Raw genomic sequence first — 12,292 nt, 5'->3', positions numbered from 1 at the left:
CACCTCCGCGCTGAGAGGCTGAACGTGGCCTGCGTAGCCCCTGATTGGCTGTTGAGGCACTCCCCACGTGGGGTCATACGAACTGTGCGGAGCATTCAAATGCAACAGGAACATTAAACTTTACCGATGCAAACATAAAATAAATACTCTCCCGCTTCTTTTATTGGTCTCTATGTCAGTCCAGAGAGATTCGGGGCTGAAGCCCCGAATGACCAGGTCTCTCGACGCCCCTGGAATCAGTTCCGTTAATTTCAAATCGTTTTGTAAATTGTTCCATGAGGTAGGAGCAGAAAAAGCAAAGGCCCTTTTTCCCTGTTCTGTACGAAAACAGGGGACAAAGAGTAGCAAATGGTCATTGGAACGCAGACCATAAGAGCCAATGTTCCTTACTGTGATTAGGCTGCAGATGTAGGGTGGCAGTAGTCCGAGTATTGCCTTGTATATAAAAGTGTACCAGTGAGTGAGTCTCCTGGTAGCCAGTGCAGGCCATTGTACTCTGTCATGTAGTTCACAGTGATGGGTTAGAGCCCTGCAGTTAGTGATGAACCTCAGGGCAGCATGATAGACAGAGTCAATCTTACTCAGGCATTGAACTGAAGCGTTCATATACAGGAGGTCTGCATAGTCTAAAATGGATACACGTTTTACTAGTAAAACTAGTGAAGTAAAACTCATGTTTTACTTTTAATTTAGGTTATTGTTTCATTTTCTCTCTCCATATTTACACGTCTTACGATTTTATTTTGAAAACTTCGCGCGGAAGTGAGCCGCGCTACACGCGAGCGAGTGTTTGCGCGAGCGAATTCGAGGCATATGTTTTTGTTTGAGAGTGGACAACAGCGGCTCCGCACCACACGGCGGCGGTAATGCGGCATTTCTTTCACCCTTGTCGCGGAAAAACACAAAGCAGAAGAAGGGAGCCGACAGCAGGCTGTGAACACTGCAGTGCATGCGACCGTACAACCGCTCTCAGCCCGTGTTCGTGTTCGTCTTTTCTTCAACAACCAGCGACGACACTGAGGAAAACGGACATCTGTCTGCTATCCGAAGCAGCGGAGACGAATTCATTCTATCCGGAAAAGTCCAACTTCCCTTCACCGCGCGACGTGAGTAGCCTTTTCTGTGTTATTTTTGGGGCTGCGGTGGATGACATGCTAATGTGATTTGCGTTCCGGTTGTGTTTATATAATATTAGGCTGGTAATCCTCCAGAGCAGCGCAGACGCCAGGACCGGTCAAAATACCATGAATGGTGAACCGAAATATGCACTGCTGTTTTACCGAAGCCTTGTGGTAAAATAGCCCGCTTGTGTGCTACGCTGTTGTGGGATTTCTGGCTGTTATTATTACCTCAGCCTCCCCCCTGTCAGCGGCGCTCGTGAAGGTCCACTCAGGAGACCGCATCGTGTCCAATTAACAGCGGCACGGTAACATTAAAGCAGCGCGAGCTGCCGCAGTGTGCGCTGCCTGTGATGTCTGCGCTCCAAACCACATCTGCCTTTCCACGCATGTTTTTGTCTGTTTTTTTTTCGGCGAGGACACGGAGAAAGCCAGCGGCGCGCACACACAGTGCACTGCGGGGTAAAGGTGCCTATTTTCAGACTGCTGTCATGGAGCGGCCGAGCACATCTTGAAGGTGTAATAACTGGGTTAGAAAAAAGTCACTGACATTAAGTCCGATTTCCAGCGTTATTTGGTTGAAAGGATATACAGCAGGGGTCTTCAACATTTTTCAGGCCAGGGACCCCCAAACTGATGGAGAGTTGGAGCAGGGACCCCCCCCCCCTATATGGCATACAATTGTGTTGTATATTTAACGGGGCCTAGTGCCGTGTATAAACATAGCTACTCTGTTATTGTACATTCAATACTAAGCTATTAAAATAATACACAGGTTAATATATTCATGTTTTTATTTTAAACATGTGCAAGGTACAGGGTGGCCGTGCCACTGCCATTTATAAACAAACATCTTGCATACAACACTGAGCTATTCGAATAATCCACAGATTTTAACTTTAAACATGCATGTAGATGGGACAATGAATCCTCAAACCATCTGTGGATGGCACACGTTTGCACACAATTTGTAAGAAAAAACTTTTTGAAAAAAAAAAAGAAAAAGAAATGTTAAAAATCGTCTAATCAACCAAAGATTTCGCGACCCCCCCCCCCCCATGCAGTACCTCCACGGACCCCCTGTTGAAGACCTCTGATATACAGTGTTAGTATGCTCAGAGGGGTGAAGTAGGACAGGGAATTTTCCCACATTGCACCGGGAAGCTGTGCCAGAAATGTGGGAATAGCCGCTTCTCTTTCAGTGAAATGCTGTGTGCATGTTTCTCTGGGATGTTACCTGTAATTCCTCATCCGTTACTCACCTCCCAGGAAGGTGGAAGCCACGCTGCTGAACTCGTCCATGTAGTTCAGTGATACTCACTATTTATTTTTCACAAGAGCCACATTTGGCAGAGCAAAATCAAGGGAAGAGCCGCTTTTCCGAAAACACACTAAAGTCCCCTTTTGCAAATATGCATTTCTACATATAAAAACAACCCACAAAAAAAGAAACAACACAGCCAATACATTTTCAGTTAAGACCACATTTACCTTAATACTGGGATGAGCGGAAGCTGGCATGCATGTCCTTGACTTTCTTCATGTTGTATTTGTAGTTTGTCGTTGTAATCATAGTGAGACATTCAAGATGAGCATGGTGCATTTTGTGCTGGTTTTTGCCCTTTTTTAATTAAAAACCGATCCATTGTGCTTGCATCTCGCGCTGGCTAAATGAGCTAGTGTGACGGTGGTTTAAGCGGGCTGCGTTGCCAGGTTTAACAATGCCCCCTTTAGGAAACACCATAAAGCCTTAATTAATACTTAAAGGGACACTTTGTAATTTCTTCCCCCATCTAGTGGTGCAATTTTATTTTGCAAAGTCGAATGAATTTGCTCTCTAGCGCCTCACATTTTCAAATGTGCGTTGCAACTTCTTGAACTACGGCAGGTGTCAAGATTCAAGAAGCTGTGTAGATTCAGACTCAAGGTCCATACAAACAAAAAGACATCAAGACACACAGTAAAAAGGATTACATAACACACATACAATAATACTATAAATACAGATGACAGATAACATGTCAGATAACACAAGTTGACATAGCCTTTGGTGTGCAAGCAATACAATTAGTCACATTCCGGGAGTTAACGGAAGTGCTATAGAAGTCCGACTTCTGACAGCTGTTCTGAGAACAAGCTGGGACCCAATAGGCTTCCTGTTTTAGTTAGTAAAAGAAGGAATCGAAAACAGTCAACTTCCAGGGTGAATCTATCTAATTTGTTAACGGTACCACGTACAACTCAGAATACAACAGAGACCAGTGTAAACTCCACAAAGCTAGCCTTACTTAATATTAGATCTCTGTCCAATAAGTCACTGTTAGTTAATGACTTCATAATTTCACATAATTTAGATTTTCTTTTTCTGACAGAAACATGGTTAACAGAGAGCACAAGCGCTACTGTTCTTAATGAAGCAGCTCCCCCAAACTTTAGTTTTATGGATAAATGCCGCAATGGTAGGAAAGGTGGGGGTGAAGCTGCTTTATTTAAAGATACATTCCAGTGTAAAGAGATCTCATTTGGTGATTTCACTTCTTTTGAATATCTGAGTTTTATTTTAAAGGGTGTTCCTAAAATCCTGTTCTTAATCATTTACAGATCTCCAGGATACTGTGCAAGTTTTATTGATGATTTTTCTGAATTATTGTCTGTTATTTCAACTGATTTTAACCATTTCATCTTGACCGGGGATTTTAACATTCACATAGATAATATGACGGATGGTAATGCCAAAGAATTTTCTTCTGTGCTGGACATGTTTGGTTTGTGGCAACATGTAACAGAACCAACTCACCTTCGAGGTCACATTCTGGACCTGGTCATTTCTAAAGGTGTTGATATTTCTTCTGTTGTTGTTACTGATTTGGCCTTGTCTGACCATTTTTGTATTTTATTTGATTTACATATTACTCAGAATGTTCAAACAACCAGCTTCTCAGTTAAGAAGAGGCACATCAATGAGAAAACAAGTGCTCAGTTTAGGGAGGCCATAGCTATGTTACCAACAATGAGTGCAGAGTCGGTTGAAGGAATGCTGGATCATTTTAACTTGAAAATTTTTAATGTAATGGAAGCTGTTGCACCGATAAGAATCAAGAGCACCTTGATCAAACAGAAAACACCATGGAGAAACACCACTACGGTCAAAAACCTGAAAAGAGAATGCAGGAAAGCTGAACGTAAATGGAGGAAAACAAAGCTTCAGATTTACTATGAGCTGTACAAACAAAGCCTGCGTAGTTATAACAATGAGCTGTGCAAGGCCAGACAGCTGCATTTATCTGAAATGATTAATAAGAATGTCAACAATTCTCAAACTCTGTTTGCTATGGTTGAAAAACTCACAAATCCTCCTAAACAGTCAAACCCAGACCTCCTTTCCACTGAGAAATGCAACGAATTTGCCAACTTTTTTAGCCAAAAAATCAAAACAATTAGACAAAACATTCACGCAACACAGAAAAACAAGAAAACTAATCTGTGTCTAAAACCTAGAAATAACTCTGACGTTATGTCACAATTTAATATTGTTAATTTAAAAATCCTAGTGGAAACAGTTCGGCATCTGAAATCAACAACTTGTTCTCTGGACATAATACCATCCGACTTTTTAAAAACTGTTTTTACCTCAGTAGAAAGTGATCTCCTACAAATAGTTAACAGCTCACTGGCATCAGGCATTTTTCCCAAGTCACTAAAGACAGCTGCCATTAAGCCACTCCTAAAGAAGAGAACTCTAGACGCCTCTATGATGAACAACTACAGACCTGTCTCTAATCTCTCTTTTATATCTAAGATTATTGAGAAAGTTGTATTTAACCAGCTCAACGACTTTCTGAATGAAAGTGGAAGTCTTGATAACTTTCAATCAGGCTTCAGACGTCATCACAGCACTGAAACAGCTCTGGTCAAAGTGTTAAACGACATCAGGTTGAATACTGATTCTGGTAATGTTTCAGTCCTGGTCCTGTTGGACCTCAGCGCTGCGTTTGATACTGTAGATCACAGAATCCTGTTGCACAGGCTGGAAAACTGGGTTGGACTTTCTGGAGCGGTCCTTAACTGGTTCAGGTCCTACTTAGAAGGCCGGAGTTATTTTGTTACAATTGGCAGCTATGAATCTGAGCGAGTGGCCATGACTTGTGGAGTCCCCCAGGGGTCAATTCTTGGACCTCTTCTGTTTAACTTGTATATGCTCCCTTTGGGTCAGATATTGCAGAACTTTAACATCAATTATCACAGTTATGCAGACGATACACAACTTTATGTGTCTCTGTCACCGGACGACTGCAGCCCAGCAGACGTACTGTGTCAGTGTCTGGAGGAAGTAAACACCTGGATGAGAGAGAATTTTCTACAATTAAATGAAGACAAAACTGAGATCATTCTGTTTGGTAGCAAAGAGAAGAGGGTCAGCGTTGGTAAATATCTTGAGACTCGGAACCTTACAATCACTGACCAGGTTCGTAACCTCGGAGTGTTGATAGACTCAGATCTGACTTTCAGCAGCCACATCAAAGCTGTCACCAAGGCAGCTTTTTACCACCTCAGAAACATCAACAGAATTAAAGGTTTCCTCTCCCAAAAAGACCAGGAGAAACTCATCCATGCATTCATCTCCAGTAGACTCGATTACTGTAATGCTCTTTTAACTGGACTTCCCAAAAAGAGCATTAAACATCTGCAGCTCATCCAGAACGCTGCTGCTAGAGTTTTAACCCGGACTAAGAGATCTGAACACATCACACCAGTTTTAATATCTTTACACTGGCTTCCAGTCAGTCACAGAATAGATTTTAAAAGCCTGCTGATGGTTTACAAATCCCAGAACGGTTTAGGCCCAAAATACATCTGTGATATGTTCAGAGAATATAAACCCAGCAGAGCTCTTAGATCCAAGGACTCAGGTCAGCTGGTTCAGTCCAGAGTCCAGACTAAACATGGAGAAGCAGCATTTAGCTGTTATGCTGCTAACAAGTGGAACAAACTGCCAGTGGAGATTAAACTTTCAGCAAATGTAGACATTTTTAAATCCAGGTTAAAGACATTTCTGTTCTCATGTGTCTATGCATGAAATATCTTTTAACTTATCTAGACTGTTGCCTGTTTTTAAATTCATTTAAATAATTTTATTTGTTTCTTTTTATATTCTTTTATGTATTTTTAATGCTTCTTGCACTCCCTGCTGCAATGCTTTTATTTTATGTAAAGCACTTTGAACTGTTTGTACATGAAATGTGCTATATAAATAAATTTGATTTGATTTGATTTGAAGTGACGTTGACGCAGCGTTAGCGTTAGCAGCAGTGTGTAGTTGCTATCTGGAAAGTGTTATTTTAAATAAACTCTCGGTAAACTTACAAACTTTCTAATCCCTCGTTTTGTGAGTTAAGAGCCTATGTGTACTACGGCAGAAGTTTGGTAACAATCAATGCATTATTAGTGGGATAATTTACGAGATAGAATCCATTTACCATTAGCGCCAGTAATAAGCCATTCGGCGGACGTGACGTCAAAATGACGTCATTTCCGCTTGCAGGCCTGGCGTTGGGGAAAACGCGATTCGAAGTGCTTTATGTCCCTCTCGGCACTTCGTCGTTTTTCATAGACCGGAAGGACATGGCGGCCTCCATAGAGCTTACCTGCTCTATGTAGATACAGACAAGTGATTCTTCACTCAGGAGGATAAGTGAGATTTTTGACAGAGATAATTTTACACCAATGAGGACTAATTTATGAATGAATATGTTAATTTGAGAAAATAAATGACTTTATATATTACATAGTGTCCCTTTAATAAAAAATACTTAATACTACAAAAACGTAAACTTAATAAAAAATACCTAATACTGTGCAGTATTCGCTTTATGTTATTTGAAAAAAATGTATTGTTATTGTTACCAGATTGTTATAAGCTACTATGCGAGTGCGAGCCGCCAATTAAAGCTTGAGGAGCCGCATGTGGCTCGCGAGCCACGCAGTGAGTATCTCTGATGTAGTTGGATGTTTATGCTCCTCATATTTATTATTCAATCTTAATCAGAGCGAGATGGATAATAAAACGCCATGTTTTTTCTGTTGAAAGTATTTCCAGAGTTCAGTCTATGACATCTGCAAAGACAGAGGCTGTCTGGGTAACACAGGTTACCACCACCCCGAATAAAAACAGCTCCAGAAATAGGGCTGTGAATTTTTTTGGTGTTGCTTGATTAATTTTGACTCTTATTTCTTAAGGTCACTATTGATTTTGAATCGAATCGCAACCTCAAGAATGAGCTTCCAAAGTCAAATAGAAGAAATTGAATCTTGATTTTAAAATGATGCGAGATTCAAAAGCAATTCAAGAGCATCCAGAGTAGTGATTTTAGTATCTGTGTGCAAAGACAGCCGAAGTAAACTTGAAATTATAGTAGTGTGGATAAACAGTTTATGGCCGTTTATATTTATAAAGGTTTAGTAAGAGTTTAAGGCAGGGGTAAGAATGAAGGTTTACCACTTATAATACAGACGCTTATAGATACAATTAAGTTGGATTAGGACCACTCTGAAGCAATACACGTTATTCCAAATTAAACATGTAAAATCCCATATGAGATGAAATAAGAGGTCCATTGTTTGATATCATGTAGGTGTGAATCCAGCAGTTGTGCTCTTTCTGCAGAAAAAAGTCAACCCAAGACTTTCTCTCTGATTATGTGACATACAAACGCACATTTAAACTAAAGGGACATTTCTTAAAATGTTATTTTTATAAGGTGTCTCATATGTATGAACAAGCACGTGTACTTTCTAAGAATGTATGTGAGACAGATGTGCAGCAGCATCTGCAGTAAATGTGGTTTGGTGCAGCTTTTCTTCATTATTAACAGCAGTCAATGCTTTTTAAACCAAGGCTTCCTCGAGGTATAATTCCTTCAGGAGAAATAGAGCAATGGTATGACATACTTTAGTTGAAAAGTGAACATCTAAGCATTTTTTGTCCACTCTGCTGTAAGGTCTTCAGTTTCTTTTTTCAGTTTTTGTGCTTGTTCAGAATTTGCTGTTAATTTGGTAGCGTTGCTCAGCAGCTTTGCATTCAAATCATTAAGCTGCTTCAAACTGCGGTAATGTTGTTCCGATACCAATATTTTGACTTTGATACGATACCTGCCATAAATACCTCGATACTCGATAATGAACCGATACCACGGCGAAAATCTAAAAATATCTGGAAAAGAGATGAAAAATGGTCCAGCTTGATCTCACTATGGTTTCATTTTCAGCAGCTTGCTCCTTTCCTGCCGTTTGAGCAAATTTGCTTTTGGTTTTGCTTAACAAGCTACTTTTCTGTCAACGTTTAAACAGTGAACACATTAATTCAAATTCAAAAATACTTTATTTATCCCAGAGGGAAATTAAATGTTGATGTATCTCAATTAAATCAAGGAGTTATTATAGATGCTGATGGCTGTGGGCAGGAAAGATTTCCTGTAGCGGTCCGTTTTGCATCCAAACTGAAGAAGCCTTTGACTGAAGAGACTCTGTTTTCCGATAACAGTCTCATGGAGAGGATGTTCAGGGTTGTCCATAATTCTCTTGATTTTATGCAAAATACTTCTTTGCATTATTGTCTCCAGAGGTTCCACAGTCGTCCCCAGAACAGAACCAGCCTTCCTTATCAGGTTGTTGAGTCTGCAGAGTCATCTAATGACTGACTTACACATTTGAAATACTATTTTATTTTATTTTATTTTAAACAAAACAAAACATGCCACTACACGGTATATGCCATTACACTATGGTGGACAAACGTACGTCAGAGAATTGCAGTGAAGTATTTCAACCTTTACACTCAGAATAAATAATTAAAAAAATATAATTGCCAAAATAAATAGCTACTGAACATACTTTAACAAAAGTAAAATTATTGCTTTCCTCATGAACAATGAAATCCCAAATACACTCTCTCTCAACCTCTGAACTTCTGCAATATGTCACTTATTTGAAATGGCCACCAAGAAATAATTGTTAACAAAACGGCATATATGCCATGACATTACCAGAACTGATAGAATATTAAATAGCATTTGCAAGTTATGCTTAAGTCAACATTACTAGCGTGAACAACATGCCCTTTCATAAGCTAACCAGTTGAGAATGATAAAGGCTCTATGGTAAGAATAGCCTACAGTCGCTACCTCGACAAGTGTGGGGAAAAAATGTTGTTTCATACACTCGATAAGAAAGGGGCTGTTCGTGTAGGGCTAATGGCGATTTCAGTCACATTCGCTAACCTGTCGGTCTTTGAATTCTTTTTAAAGCAGGGGATGTCTGTCAGCAGGTGCTTTGCCATGTTAGACGTGTTCCCTCCCTTCGTCTGCACTCCTTTGGAGCATGTCTTACACACCGGCTTTAGTGGGTCTGTTGGCTTGCCCTCACTATCTGCGAGGTAAGCGAAATAATTCCATATTTCGCTTCTCAAGTCTTTTTTGTTTACAAGCCGGGGACGGTTGGCAGGAGCTTCCGAACTTGTCGCCATCTCTAGCGTTACTTTCTGCCTCTCTCATTGCTCACCTGCTGCTGCGTGTAGCTGAGTGCGCGAGCTGAGGAGGAAAGCAAGTCAGGCACGCCCACGCCCCCGCTCCCGCCCCTGCCCCTGCGTGCATGGAGTGTGACCAGAGAATGACAGACTTGGCGCGGCTCGCTGCACAGACACAGAACATTATTTTAAGAGAAGTATCGATACTAGGGCTGAGCAATTTTATCGATACTTCGATGTAAATCGATATTTTGTTTCCCGATAAAGTATCGATTTTTCAGCCAAGAGTATCGATTATTTATTTATTTATTTATTTATTTATTTTAAAGTCAACTTTATTGAAAAGTCAGACATTACATTACATTAGTGAAAACACAGAACATTAAGGTAATACAATACAATGCCAGGGGTTCACATTATACAAAACAGTGATAGATTAGTTCATAAAAATGTTGTATAAAGTGCATAGCTCTCACGTTTGTGACATGTTCGTTTGTTTCTGTTTGTCTGGCTGTGTTGTCCTCCCGGTTCAAAGGTTGGAAGACTGGTCCAATCAGCGACGATTCATGTCAAATCACACTGTCCCTCCCTCCCCCCCCCCCCCGAAAATGATGCAAGTGAATTGTATCGTATCGAATCGTTGGCTGAATATCGTGTATTGTATCGTATCGTGAAATTAGTGTATCGCTATAGTCCTAATTGATACAAAAAAAAAAAAGAACGTATCGCATCGTTTTTTGCATCAGGGTATCATGATACCTTTCTAGTATCGGTACACCTAAACTGCGGGTGTTGGCAGATAATGTGAGCCAAGACATTTGTGGTGCTCCTGGAAGTAACTGACTTTCACTCTGCAAACCCTGCGTAGCACATGAGCCACAACCGACTCTTTTTTTTTTCCTCAGAACGTTTTAGAATCTGAAATGCACATCTTAAGCCTTCACTGATTACAGGCTGGTTGTCTTCATGCCGCTCCGTATTGATGACTGACTTTCTAAACCTTATTCAAAGATCCCACACCAACAGTGTCGGGCTAACAGCCGCTAACTCGCACCCTCAGCAACATGAAAACATCCTCAGTTTGGGAGCCTGGAAAGATGTGCAGCACGTCAACAAACTTTTTCGTCCGTACTTGTGTCTCTCATCCATATGTTGTCATTATCACCGCCTACTGGTTTGAAATGAATATTGCAGCATTGTTTTTATATATTTTGTCCTTATGCTACTCCCTCGCACCCTCATTAAGTAAACCTATAGGTTGCATGTGTGTATGCATACAGATTACCCTACTCCATTTCCCAGAGCTGCATTAGTAGATGTTTGAATGATTTGTCTCGAATGACTCATAACTGGAAACAATGGAGCGTAACTTGGATTATTTCACAGATCAGCATTGCAGAAGAGGTATAATGCTGAATGCGTGGGCAAAGAAAAAAATGCTCATTTCCTGAGTTAAAGTGAGTAATTGAGGTTTTTGCAAAATCTAGTTGCTATAGTCAGCTAAAGCCAAACAGTGCAAACACCAATCAGAGCTGAGTGGAAGGGCTGACTGCACAAGACTTCGCTCTATATTTCACAAAACTGCTGCTGCTCCTGCTGAGGTGACAAGTTAAAGGAGGAAGAAACGGCTTGGATCATCCACTGAGTGATCTGTGCCAAATTCACTGCTGTGCAAGAGTGTGTGTGTGTGTGTGTGTGTGTGTGTGTGTGTGCGGGCTAAGTTCACTCAGTTCTGTTACATGCAGCTGAGATGCTGGGCTGCTTTGCGTAAGTGGAGCCATGTCGCAGCGACGGCAGCAGAAGAAGAGAGGCCGCTGCTTCTTGTGCCGGCGAATTGTCGGTCTTGGTTTGTGCCTCTGTATTTCAAACCCAGAGGGAACAGTGAGGGTGCTGGTCACCTTCACATCGCGCCATGTGCACATGGCAGCCTCTGTCATTGATCCATATGTTCTCTGCCCTGTGGGCACTGTTGCGTAAACCCTGATGAAGGCACCACGGGGGATAATAAGGCCCTGCAAAAAGCTTTTCCTCTGGTTTTTCAAATATACTTGAAGAAAAAAACGACAGGCACTCGGTGTCAGTTACTAAGAAAAGCATGGTAGCATGGTATGTGGCTAACTACAGGCATGTATAAAACACACTGCTGTTGGTTTGGTGTTTACGTGGTTACCACAGATGGTCCCTTTGGTGAGGAGTACCTGCTTGGCTGTCTAAGAGTTGTTTGTAAGTGAAATATTTGTCCAGAATAAAATCTCTCTGGCTTCCCACTATCTGGACACCTTTGTGAAAACGATCTGCAGCCCTGCATAAACACATCAGAACCCAGCCGTATGGTGAGATGAGTGTGGAAAAGTTGAATTAATCTTGCTTTCCTTAAATGGGAGAATGATTCTTTGATATCTCTTCCACAGTAGTGGAAAGGAAAAGAGGCTGCCTGTCAGCAGGGAGATAAATGCTTCTCCTGATAGCAGTGCTCTAATTACAAAGGGGTTTCCTCATCGTGAATGAACATTGTTTGACTTATTTTTAGTTTAAAAGCGTTTTGAGCTCACTGCACTTGTGTGGTGTTATTCATCCTTTATCCTGTGCACTCTTCCTGGAAAACACCAAGCATCCTGTTTTTATCTGTCTCAGTTAAAAAAGCAGCTCGGCC

General features: G+C 41.1%; 1 protein-coding gene across 4 annotated transcripts in view; it reads left to right on the top strand.

The window, feature by feature from the left end:
- The first annotated feature begins 903 nt into the window (after positions 1-903).
- The window catches only part of adarb1b (adenosine deaminase RNA specific B1b), a 154,883-nt gene continuing 143,494 nt past the window's right edge, over positions 904-12,292 (top strand). For all 4 annotated transcript variants that reach the window (XM_075479090.1, XM_075479088.1, XM_075479087.1 and 1 more), the window contains exon 1: positions 904-1,106. The gene's annotated coding sequence lies outside the window, so the exon portion shown is untranslated. The remainder of the gene's footprint in view (positions 1,107-12,292) is intronic.

Source organism: Odontesthes bonariensis, chromosome 12 (genome assembly GCF_027942865.1).
Source record: "Odontesthes bonariensis isolate fOdoBon6 chromosome 12, fOdoBon6.hap1, whole genome shotgun sequence".
Taxonomy (NCBI): Eukaryota; Metazoa; Chordata; class Actinopteri; order Atheriniformes; family Atherinopsidae; genus Odontesthes; species Odontesthes bonariensis.
The sequence above is the reverse complement of the archived record's forward strand: the minus strand, read 5'-3'. Positions and strand labels throughout refer to the sequence as shown.